Source organism: Eupeodes corollae, chromosome 1 (assembly GCF_945859685.1).
Source record: "Eupeodes corollae chromosome 1, idEupCoro1.1, whole genome shotgun sequence".
Taxonomy (NCBI): domain Eukaryota; kingdom Metazoa; phylum Arthropoda; class Insecta; order Diptera; family Syrphidae; genus Eupeodes; species Eupeodes corollae.
In genome coordinates, this window is record NC_079147.1 from 234,846,715 (window position 1) to 234,859,199 (window position 12,485).

Genomic DNA, 12,485 nt, shown 5'->3' on the forward strand with positions numbered 1-12,485 from the left:
CTACCAACCAAAGTCCGTCAGTAAACCAATGCGGGTATAAAGATTGATATTACAAAAACGCATATATGCTGGCCAATGGGCATGTCGATCAGGTGGTGAGTTTAGGTAAATATAAGGCAAACGAACCTTGAATAGCCAGAGGGTGCATGGGGGGGGACTTTAAACCTTATTTCAGCCTATAACAAATGTGGGACTTATGCCAAAAATATACTCTTTATTTTGAGGCAATGTCAAGCACCTTAGTTTTTAATTTTGTTATTATTGTTTTGGCACGACACGCGACCGACTCACGACGTGATATGAAAAATTCCTAACAGCTTTAAATTTAATATACATTTTGTTTACATCGTGCGTCGTCGACGGGTGCAATTAAATAATTTTGGAGGCCTTTGCCTTGATATAGGCATGTGCACCGTTAGCTTTTTCATGTTTCTTTAATTCTTAAAATCAATTCAAGCTGAAAAAAATTATTCTCAATAAGATGTATGGTTAAATTATTCATAAATAATCTTCTTTGTTTGAAACTCTAGTTCAGACTTGTTCCTATCTTTTAGATAATATGCTATAGTTTCGTGGGTTCTCAATTGATCAGTGTCTGAAATATTGTAACCTGGTGATTGTTATGAACTCAGTGTGATGTCTATAAATCAAAGTTCAAGCAGTGTACTATAATTGTATTGAAGTTTGTTGAGTTAGAAAACAAGGTAATTTTGTAGACGTATTATGTTTGGTTTGGAGTCCAAAAGAGGAGAATGGATCAACAATCTTATGTGGGTTTCCAAGGGTAAAATAAAGCAATTCATTTTTGATCTACATCTGTCAAAACAATGTTCAAATGGTAGACATGTGCATTCAAGAGGACACAAGCGTCCACAAGTTTTTCTCAAAACCCACCTCTGTCTATCAACTCCTACTCTCAACTCCCAGTGGTGAACATTGGGTGCCTAGTACCTCAACTGGGGATTGGGTTCTAACCCCAGTGGAAAGTTGTTGGGGGCAGCAAACTAGAGTGGGGGGAGAGGTGTTTCCACTAAGGCACCTCTCCTTATCCAAACGGCAGCAGAGGAATTCCCGAGATGGAATCAAAGGTATCGTCTAAAGTTCCTGTAAGGTTTGACTACTTAGTGAACACCTTATAGGGCTTCTACGAATTATTCGGAGCCCAGGAGCGGTTTATCCGGTTCCCCATCCTTGGAGTTATACTTAGGATCTGGCCCTTCAGGTTGGGGGTTGTGCCGTCGTCGGGGTAACTTCCTGGCCACTTTAAAAATAACTTAGTTTGCGAAGCACCAACAAGCCTCGGATACGGACGGATTCACTGTTGACAACCCACGTAAACGAAATAAGGACAACGAACTTCGGCATCAAGCCTAAATTCGCCAACATAAGCCTAGTATGCGCGCATGTCCCAACAGAGGAGAAAGATGAAGACACCAAAGACATATTCTTCGAGCTCTTGGACAAGACATATGAGCAGTGCCCTGGCTATGACATTAAAATTGTCTTAGGAGATTTTAACGCCAAGCTAGGAAGAGAAGACATTTGTGGTGGCATAATCGGAACATACAGCCTGCACGACACTACCTCCGACAACGAATTCAGGCTGGTCGATTTCGCTGCGGGGCGAGACGTTCTGGTAGCTAGTACGCAGTTCACGAATCTTAATATCCACGAGGGGACATGGAAATCTCCTGATCAATCAACCGTCAACCAGATTGACCACATTGCGATCGACGCACGGCACTTCTCCAGAATACAGGATATCCGAACTTTCCGAGGGGCCAACATTGACCTCTTCGTAGCGAAGATACAGCTACGGATATCCCGGTCCAAGCCAAAACAAGGAAGTACTGTGAGAAGTTTCAGCGTTAGATGGCTACAATCGCAAAAGACTGCCATGTCCTTTTCCGATCGAGTATCTTATAACCTCTTAAGGAGTCTAATGCTGCCTGCATTAAGCATTGAAAACCAGTGGCAACATTGCCTTGCTGCCATCAGAGATACCGCCTCTTAAGTGCTAGGTTTCACAGGGCGACCACAGCGAAACAACAGGCATACTAAACGGCGCTGTACAGAAGGACCAGAGCTGCTCGGGAGATCTACGAGCAGAAGAGGAGAGATTAACACCGGGTTCTTAGATGGAAAAAAAGAGAGCATGAGAAGCGCGCGATCGAGGAGATAGAGGGATGTCACAACAGGAATTAGGTTCGTAAATTTAACTAAAAGGTAAAAAAAACTCCCAAGGGTACCAGCCAATAACCGAAGCCTGTAAAGACGATCAGGGGAACATCTTAGTAGAACCGCAGTCTATGTTGAGAATATGGAAAGACCACTTCTCCAAATTATATAACGGCGATTACGAACCGAATTCCGCTGTAAGGGAGATAGAACCACTCAACCTAGGCGACGCAGATCAACAATTCCGCCTACCCGACCTTGACGAAGTGAAGATAGCTATATCTAAACTTAAGTCAAACAAAGCTGCTGGAGCTGACGGCATCGCTGCCGAACTATTCAAAGCAGCAGGCGATTACTTGGTACGGAGCATGCACCAACTCATCTGCAAAATATGGTCGGAGAAAAGCATGCCCGGTGAGTGAAATCTCAGCATAGTGTGCCCGATACATAAGAAAGGAGACCCTCTAAACTGCGCCAACTACAGAGGCATCAGTCTCCTTAACATTGCATATGAGATCCTTTCCGCCGTATTATGTGAACGTCTGAAGCTGTTCGTCAACAACCAGATAGGTCCTTATCAGTGTGGCTTCAGACCAGGAAAGTCCACTATCGACCAAATTTGCACACTACGGCAAATCTTGGAAAAAACCCAGGATCTTTAAATCGACACCCACGCTCCCTCAGAAGAGAAAGATGACAACACCAAAGATATGTTCTTCGAGCTCTTAGACAAAACATATGAGCAGTGTCCTAGCTACGATATTAAAATTGTCCTGGGCGACCAAATTTTCACACTACGGCAAATCTTGGAAAAAACCCAGGATCTTTAAATCGATACCCACCATCTATTTATCGATTTTAAAGCCGCGTATGACAGCATCTATAAGGAAGAGCTCTACAGAGCAATGTCTAGTTTTGGCATCCCTGTCAAACTTATCCGTTTGTGCAGAATGACGATGGAGAATGCACGCTGCTCTATCAAAGTCGGAAAAGATCTTACCGATGCATTTAATGTCAAAAAAGGTTTTAGACAAGGCGATGCACTGTCATGCGACTTCTTCAACATCGTTCTGGAAAGAATTGTGCAAAACTCAACCGTCAACACTAGAGGCACAATCTTCCAGGATCAAAGCGTGATGTCAGTGGAGAGTTTTTGAGCATTGCGACGGAAGCGAAGAAAATGGGTTTAGTGGTCAATGAGGGCAAAACCAAGTATATGCTGTCATCAAAAAAGGACAAGAACGACGACGTTTTTAACAAAACGTCACCATGGACAGCTATAACTTTGAGGCAGTTAAGGACTTTGTCTACCTAGGCACCGCTATTAATGCAGACAACGACACCAGCGCTGAAATCAAACAAAGAATAACTCTTGCAAATCGCTGCTTCTTTGGACTTAGAAGGCAATTGAGAAGTAAAGTCCTCTCTCGAGCATGTAAAATCACCATCTATAAGACACTCATCATCCAGGTTCTCATTTATGGCGCTGAGGCCTGGACCCTGTCAAAGAAAGATGAGAGCGTCTTGGGATGCTTCGAGAGAATAATTCTTCGGGTGATTTTTGGTCCCATACGCATAGATGGAGAATGGAGGAGAAGATATAACGACGAACTGTACGGGCTGTACAGCGACACTGACCTAGTTAGCAGAATTAAAGTCCAACGGCTTAGATGGCTAGGTCATGTAGACTGGATGGACATCAACGCTCCAGCCCGGAAGGTCTTCGAATCCAATCCCGAGGGACGGCGGGCGCAGAAGAGGAAGACCGCGACTCAGGTGGCGAACCCAGGTGGGAGAGGATCTCAACCAACTTGGCGTGCGAAACTGGAGACAGCTAGCTAGGGACCGAGCTGGCTGGAGACGCTTGTTGGTTGAGGCCCAGGTCCGCCCCATACTGTAGCGCCACCTTGAGTAAGTAAGTTTTTGTACTATGAACATAAAGTAGTGGTTTGCGAAGTAAAGTTCTGAATTTGAAATGCAAGACATTTGAAAAAATAACTAGTTGCATTGGTCAAAATTTACGTTCAAAGAATGACGTTGACTGGAAATGAAGTCCCTTATGTTGTCTGAACCATCCCAGATATGTAGTAATAAGTTTATAGTATGTTATATATGTATGTCTATACGTCATATTCATCAGCTCGACAACCGGGGCCAAGTCCTAGCCTCATTCAACAAGTCTCTCCATTTATCTAGATCGAATTTCGAAAATATACATTTCTTTGAAATCTTCCATTAAAAAAATTATTATTTTTACATCCAAGATTCACAAATTTGGACTCTAGACCGATATCCTCCGTGGTCGGATGCAGTGTATACAGTCGAACGTCCAAGTCGGTCGTCCAAATTGTGAACCACTCGATATCGGCCGATAATTCGGTTTTAGTGCACGCGAGCCGTTCGACTTCGGGCGGCCTGGTCTTCGCCATCTCTCCAGCATAAGCATGGTTTGCCGCGCTGCCTCTGCCCACCGTAAAATGTACTACAAATAACTTTCCTGGCTTGTTCCTCTTTCCTCATGCAAGGAAAGTGTCCATCAGCCCACCGGAGTCTACCAAGCTTAATTTTTGACACGATTTCAGCTTTGAGGTAGATTCCATACAGTTTATGATTGTAAAGTCTCCGGAATCGTTATAAACTGTACACACATCTTAGAATCTGTCTTCACTTTGTTCGGCTATTAAATCCATTGAAGCTGCACCTTTTCTAAATAAAAAGAAATAGTCGATTGTTCTCATTATTTGCTGAAAGATCAAAAGAAAAAATTCTGTACATGGAATATGCATGAGTAAAACATTGCAAAAATGTTAACAATTTTATTTTTTAATAGGCCAAGAATCAATCTTAAGACTCGATGGCCCCTTACGCACGTACTCGTACATATAGTACAGCACATACGTATCTCCAATAATTGCATACTCTCTGACTCTGGACAGCAAAATATCAATATGGTATTATGTGAATATTTCTTAAGGCAAATCACGTACATCGGTTGTCGAATACGACACCATTTACCCGTTTTGATGTATGAACTAAATGCTGCCGCTGCGTCGTCATCGTCGCACCGCATTGTAACCATCGTTGTCGGTTGGTGTAGCTGGCCTCCTCTATCGCCGCCCAACCGGTGTTCAAAAAGATAAGAGTGTCTTTGCCGCGCAAATAAAATAAATGAACCTTCAAAAACGGCCCCCTGCCCAGCCCAAGTGATCATTTTAATGAAATTCAATTTTTATTTTTTTTTGGTATAAAACCATTGAAATATAAAATGGCAGGTTATGGTCGTTAATTAGCACTAAAAATTGGTAATATTGCAGTTGGCCAATACATAGAGATAACTTTGATAAAAATAAATTAACTATAGCCATCATGGCTAGATTCGGAATATTGGAAAGGAAGTGCATGCCTTTAAATTGTTGGATTGCAAAGGTTGAAAAGTAAGAAATTAGTCAACTTTTAACTCGATACGTAATATTTTATGACAAACTTAATGTGAACTTGGGTGCTCTTAGTGAAAATGTTCTTTCTTTAGGATTTCAATAAAAAAAATGTAATTAATTAATAATCTGGGATAATGATTTCAATGCTTTCGATGAGCCAGATCAACCTTTTTAACTACATTTGAACTTCGAAACGAAGAAAAAATACGTTTTTTAAACAACAAGTCGTACACATAAATTCTACCCAATCAAAATCTAATAACTACATTTGATCTGCTTAGAAAATTAAGGAACACCTTCGATCATAACGAAAACCTAAGAGGAAAATATATCACCGCAAATAAAAATTATAAAGAATTATGTCTTTATAAACGCAAACATTGCTACAATGCAAAAGCTATAGAGCTCTTCTGTACAAGAGATACGAAAGGTTTTTGGGCAAAAATGAAGACACAAAAAGGCTTAGACTTCGTTTGTGGGGTGCACTCAACGGAGGAAAACTGGCCAAACACTTCAAACTATTGCTGAATCCATGCTACTTGGAAGAGCACAACTTTCACTACGCAAAATCACTTGTTGAAGATGATCTACTTGATCGGGAAATAACTCTAATAAATGAGCTGCAATTGAGCCCAAATAGCTCTAAGAACAGAAAAGCACCAAGCCCTGATCGAATCCCTAACGAATTTTTCAAAAATGATCCTATCGAGTTCCTAACGCACATGCTTGACGCATTCAATTTCATCTTCAGAACCGGTATGGTGCCTCAGGAATTTAAAGATGCTGTAGTGTACCCGATTTATTAAAAAGGTGATATTAATTTTGCATGTAACTACAGGGGTATATCGTTCATGAACAAACGAATGGAAAGAAAGAAACGAAGTACTGAGCGAGGATCAAGGAGCGCTGGGTGCCTCAACGAGCGTCTTATGGCCATACGCATCAAGGAAAAATTCGAAAACATTAGCCTGATATACGCGCACGCCCTCACAGAAGAGAAATATGACAACACCAAAGATATGTGGCGTTTTCCACACCTCAACATCCACAAAGGAACTTGGACTTCTTCAGATCAACCTACCGTCAACCAGATTGACCATATTGCGATCGACGCCAGACACGCTTCCAGCATCATGGATGTCCAAATTTTCCGAGGAATTTAAATCGACTCGGACCACTACCTCGTTGTAGCCAAGGTAGCACTTCGGGTTTCCAGACCCAAGCCAATACAGGGAGGTGCTAGCAGGAGGTACAACGTCGAACGGCTACAATCGCCAGAGATCGCCAAATCCTTTTCCGACCGAGTTACAAGTAACCTCTCTCGAAGTTCTCTGCCGCCAACACAATGTATCGAAAACCAGTGGCAGCATTGCCAAGATGCAATCAGAGAAGCCGTGATGGGTTTCAGGCAGCCACCAACAAGGAACCCGTGGCAAAGCGGCGCTGCATAAAAGGACGAGAGTTGCTCATGAGCTCTATGAGCAGAAGAGGCGAGGGAAACACCGACTTTTCAGAAGGAAAAAAAAGGGCATGAGAAGCGTGCGGTCGAAAATGTTGAAGGGTTCAGAAGCAGGAATGAAGTTCGAAAGTTTTATGAACAGGTGAAACGAAATTCACAGGTACATAGAGTGGAAACATCATAGTAAAACTGCAGTCAATGCTGAGGATATGGAAGGACCACTTCTGCAGACTGTATAACGGCGACGACGAACCGAATACCACTGTCAGGCAGGATGATGATCCATTCAACATAGACGACGAAAGCCAACAATCCCGTCCTCCCGACTCAGACGAAGTAAAGATTGCCATATCTAGGCAGAAGCCGCTGGAGCGGATGGCTTGAATGCCGAGCTCTTTAAAGCAGTTGGTTGGCAGCATGCACCAACTTATCTGTAAGATATTATCGAAAGAAAGCATGCCCGATGAATGGAACCTCAGTATTGTTTGCCCGATCCTGAAAAAAGAGACCCTCTAAAGTCTAAACTGCACCAAATATAGAGGAATCAGTCTACTTAATATGTTAACGTCTAAAGCCCATCGTCAACAACCTGATAGGTCCTTATCAGTGTGGTTTTAGACCAGGAAAGTCCACAGTCGATCAAATATTCACATTACGGCAGATCCTGGAAAACCCCAAGAACACCAAATCGACACCCACCATCTTTTCATCGATTTCAAGGCCGCATATGACATCATCTACAGCAAGAGCGGTACAGAGCCATGTCTAGTTTTGGCATTCCTGTCAAACTCGTCCGTTTATGCAGGATGACCATGGAGAATTCACGCTGCTCCATAAAGGTTGGAAACAACTTAACACAACCTTTCGATGTCAAAAAAGGTTTTAACATCGTGCTTAAAAGAATAGTGCAGAGCTCACACGTCAACTCTAGACTTTTTCAAAAGTCTGTCCAATTACTAGCATATGCTGTTGACATTGACATAATCGGAAGAACTCAGCGTGATGTCAATGGGGCTTTTGTGAGTATTGAGGCAGAGGCGGCAAAAGTGTATTTAACGGTTAATGAGGGCAAAACAAAGTATATAATGTCGTCAAGAAAGGACATACAACACCGACGTCTTGGTCAAAACGTCACAATCGACAGACGTAACTTTGAGGTAGCCAAGGACTTCGTCTACCCAGGCTCCGCTGTAAACGCAGAAAACAACACAAGCGCTGAAATCAAACGCAGAATAACTCTTGTTAACCGCTGTTTCTTTGGGCTCAGAAAGCAATTGGGTGGTAAAGTCCTCTCTCGGGGGACCAAAGTGTCGCTTTATAAGACCCTTATCATCTCCGTCCTGCTATACGGTACAGAAGCATGGACTATGACAAAAGCGGATGAAAGCACCTTGGGTCGGTTCGAGAGAAAAGTTCTTCGTGTGATCTCAGTACGGGCTGTACAGCGACGTAGACTTAGCCAGAAGGGTAAAAGGATTGTACACCCACACAACTTGGAGCGCGAAACTGGAGGCATCTAGCTAGGGCCCGAGCTAGATGGAGAAGTTTGTTGGGTGAGGCCCCAGTTCACACAGGACTTTAGCGCCACCTTAAGTAAATAAATAAAGACTTGACAACTTTAAATTGTATCTGTGAACGCACCCTTTTACTTATCATCGGACCGCCATCGACAATTTATTAAATAAACTCAACATTTTCAACTTTAACAGAGTTAAATCCAATTTTACATTGTAATTCTAGATCTTACTAGTTGTGTGATGTTGTTGTGTCATTTAGACAACAGATTCGTCGAAGTGTCGAAAATATCACTGACGTTCAGGCGTCTATAAGAAACGATCCAAATCAGTCAGAATTAAGCATCGATCAGACCACATTATGCCGTATTTTGGGAAAGGATCTTGTTTATACCCATACAAGATCAAATTTCCTCAAGAATTGAATCCGATAAACCATTTGAAGTGACGTATGTGCGTCCAATTGTGGAAGTCGGCATTTATAGTTTTACATTGTGGGGAAAATAAACGTCTTTATTTATTCTTACTAATGACTAACACATGGACTTATGATGAGCCCCTGATCGCGGTTTGACGCTTGCTATAAGCTAAATAAATTCTAAAGTCTTGAGTCCTTATTGAAGGACCCTTAATAGTTAAAAATAAAAAGAATAACCCGTTTACCTTTTGTCAAATATGTGTCAAAAATGACAGATTTAAAGCTAATCCCATTTTTTTTTGTCTTAAGTCCAACAAAAAAGTTTTGTCATATTTTATTTTCACTAAAAATTTCGATACAACAAAGGCGTTCTTGGGCGTTATGCACTTTTCTTGTTTTAAATTCAGGCAGAAAGTATTGAAAGTACCTTTAATAAAAAGCATTATATGACAGTTATTGTTTTCTTTAAAAATTATATCGACAGACTAATAAATCTGTAATTATACTTCATAACACTAAAAACGAATAGTTTTTTTCCATATTTGTAATGCTTTTGAAAACTTATCCAAAAATGGTTACAAAACATTTTAACGTTAAGGAAATAAGACAAATAACCACTAAAGAAGGTTTTATCCATTTACTGATTGTATCATCAACCAATCATCATCCGTCAGCATTATTTAAATTAAAAAATTCATCATAAAATACTTAGCACTCCATTTCATAACCGTAATACCCTTGTTGAAGGTCGTTAAAAAAAGAGATTACAAACTAAGTTTTACGAACCCAAACGTTCCGCAAATTGAATGTAACAAATAAGATATGATTTACATGTACGACTATCTATCTCACACAATCAGATACACTTAGTTTAAAGTTATTGCCGTCATCCGAGACGAACTCTGCGTCGAACTCCTCCCAAAAACAAACCAAACAAAAACACAATTCCCATCCCATCCATAGGTTGCCATTCCATAGCTCATAAAACTTTCACTTGCACTTAATTTTGAAAGCCAAATAACGTTTGGTTAGGTCAGTTTAATGTCCAGCATCTGCACCATGCATCGTTCTGTCAACAATGCAATGCAGTTAGTTGCATTCCACTCGAATGATTCTCATAGTAAACAATTTGGCTTGTGCTTTGAAGTTGGAGTCTTTGGACCTGAAAAAGGCCATTCACCGGTGTTTTTTTTGTGTGGATTTGGATTGGAATTCATTCGATAAGTCTTCTAATGAAATAGCCTTAGTAACGGTATTGAACGGCCAAACTTTGGTGCTGTGTGTCGTCATCGTTTGTCGGTTGGTCTGTTGCACTTATCTGTCTATAACCGACCAAGTTTATTTTCTCCATATGTTTTGAGATTATAAACTTAAAAATTGAACATTCCATCAAAACAAATGCATAGTCAGGTTGGTAGAAAGGTTTTTGATTTTTAACTTGTAGTCGTGTTTTACAATAGTTATACAAAAAAAAACGGTGATTCCACCTTTAACTTATCTACGGAATTAGTGTTAAGCCAAGAATTAAATAAAGCTCAGAAAAGAGTTTTGAAAAGAGCCCTAGCTACAAGAGCCCTAAAACGAAATGGTCTGAACATCTCTGAACAAAGTGTGTTCTGAGCGCTCAGAATTATTTTTAAACACACATCTGAAACTTAGCTGTCACTATTTGACATTTGTCAATTTACTTACCATTCTGCTCTTAAGAAGCAAGAAATATTAATTATAAACAAACTTACATTTAATTTATTTTTTTGAAGAAACTGAGTCAGCATTTTACTCAGCTCAGGTTTTTTATTCTGAGCTCATAGAAATCATAGTTTCAGAACCCTTTCAAAACCAAAAAAAAAACACACGTTTGAAGCTTTAAACGTTCAGTGGTAAAGAAAACACTATTTTTTTCTTTGACAGTTCAAGCTCATGTATTAATAGTGACGTTTACCTAGAATCCCTTACTTAGTAGCTTGAAATTTGAAGTTTTCTAAAACAAAAATACTTTCTGCAGGTTATTTCGCGTTACCAAACGCGCCTATTCAGTAATTTATCTAAATTAATGCTCATTAATTCGATAAGTTTGCAATCTTTACTTTGTTTTTAATCTTTATCATATTTATACTGCGTTTATTAATTACATTGGCTGAGTTCAATCTCGTGCTGGTTAAGGTATCTTGGATAGGTGGTTTTTAGATACATTGTTGAACGAGCTGTATTGAGATAGCTGTCAAAAAACAACAAAAAAACTTTCAGCTGTTCACAGAAAGCAGAGAAACATTTAGGGCCCTATTATGACTCGCGAGTCGCAAGAAAAATTTAATAAATGTAACTTTTTGGTATTACCGTTTGCGAATCGCCTAGTTGACATTCGCCTAAAATGTCAAAAAAATAGCGAATTGAAATCTCGCTCTATTACCACTAGCGAATGTTCGCTTTTATCTGTCAGAATCGGTCGAACTGTAATTCTTCGTGACTTGAAGAAATTTACTGTTAAATTTGAAATCGGTGGTTGTTTGTTTGTTTTATTTTGTTTTGAGAATAATTTTGGAAAATAAAGTAAAATGAGTTGCACTGGAAATAGAAAAAGGTAATGAATGCTTAAAAATAATGAATGCTTAACAATTGCAAAAATAATAAAGAATTTTATTTGTATACCTAGCATAAAAAGAACCAACTCCAACCAATTTTCAAAGCTCGTTGAAATTATGGAGGCAAACCCCGAAAATGCGAAAGGTATAGGATCTTTCGGATCTTCAAAAAAAAAAACCAAGCCTAGTATTTTTGAAAAAAAAAATTGTTCTTAAAAATAGCCCATTCACTTCTTTACCTACGAATGGAATATATTCACACCTAAGATATCTTGACCGCTCTCCATTCAACCACCAGCTTTCCAAAAGATCCTTTAATTCACTATCATTCCACACAAAAGAGTCATGTGTTGAACCTGAATATCTGGAATCAATAAATCTTATAATTCCATTATTGTCACAGGCCTTGAAATGAAAAAAATTTGAGTGAAATAATAAGAATCAATCTCTATGTATCTAACTAACCACCACTAGCATTCAAACTATAAAATCCTTTTCTGTTTAAAAATTGATGTTGTATCTGAACAGGAACGATTATTCCAATGTGAGTCCCATCTACACAGCCCACTATTCCGGGTAATCTGGCCCTTTCAAAAAAGTAATTTCTTGCTTCTTGTTTTTCAGAGGTAGACATGTCTGCCTTTATTCACACAGGACAAATTTTCACTTCAAGTAAATCAAGCACTTCACTTAGAACTACTGAAACTGTAGATTGCGCAAGACCCAGCTCAAAGTCACTTCCCACACCATTTTGGTAGCTTCCACTGCCGAGAAAACGCAACGCACACATTTTCGACTTGAGTCGAACGTTCGACTCGCGAGTCATAATAGGGCCCTTAAGCTTCGAAGTCAAAATTGTTGTAATATAAAACAAACGAGAAAAAAATAAGTCAATAA